Here is a 1,181-nt window from a genome sequence, read left to right on the forward strand (position 1 = left end):
TCATGCTGGGTAGAGTGGAGGGTCAGAGAAAAAGAGGAAGACCTCTAACGAGATGGATTGGCCAGATGGCATCATTGATGCACTCAAGTGTGGCAGCGGTACTGAAGTTGGCCCAGGATTGGACATTGTTTCGTTCTGCTGTGCATGGGGTCACTATGAGTCGGTTCCGACTCGATGGCACCTGACAACAACAACAATTATTTCCTCCAGGTTCATCCACGTCATGAGGTGTTTAGCAGTCTCCATCATTCTTCAATGTTGTGTAATATTCCATTGTGTGTATGTACCAAAGTTTGTTTGTTGATGAGCATTTAGGCTGTCTCCAGCTTTTTGCTATTGTGCATAGTGTTGCAATGAACATGGGTATGTATGTATCAAAACATGTCAGAGCTCTTATTTCTTGAAGATATTTATCAAGTAGCGGGAATGGTGGGTCATACATTATTTCTGTTTCCATCTTCTTGACAAAGTACCGTATCATTTTCCAAAGTGGTTGCACCATTTTACAGTCCCACCAGTTGTATAGGAGGGTTCCAGTCTCTCCATAGCCTCATCAACATTTATTGTTTTCTGTTTTTTGGAATTTTGCTATTAACACTGGAGTAATCATTGTTTTGATTCGCAACTAATTGCTAATGATGATGAACATTCCTTCATATGTTTGTTGGCCACTTGAATATCTTCTTTGGTGAAATATCTTTTCATTTTCTTAACTGGATTATTTACCTTCTTGTTGAAACATTGAAGTGTTGCACAAATTTTGGAGAGTAGTCCTTTGTCTGATATATTCATTGTTAAACATTAGTCTGTGTTCTCTTTTTACTCTCTTGGTGAAATCCTTTGATGCACATAAGTGTCTAATTTTAGGAGGCCTGTTTGTGTGTTTTCAGATATGTTTGATAGTGTATTTATACCATGTATCAGAGCTCCTAAATTTGTCACTATTTTTTTGTTGATAATCTGAATAGTTTATGTTGAGTTCAATTTTGTATATGTATGAGATATGATCTTGTTTCATTTGTATGCATATGGATTTCAAATTTAGCCAGTACCATTTGTTAAAGAGACTATGTCTTCCCCATTTAATACATTTTGGCCCTTTGTTGAAGATCAACTAACCACAGGTAGATGGATTTACTTATGGGTTCTCAATTCTGTTCCATTGATCTATATGTCTTTCA

The sequence above is a fragment of the Chrysochloris asiatica genome, unplaced genomic scaffold (assembly GCF_000296735.1).
Source record: "Chrysochloris asiatica unplaced genomic scaffold, ChrAsi1.0 scaffold00011, whole genome shotgun sequence".
NCBI lineage: Eukaryota > Metazoa > Chordata > Mammalia > Afrosoricida > Chrysochloridae > Chrysochloris > Chrysochloris asiatica.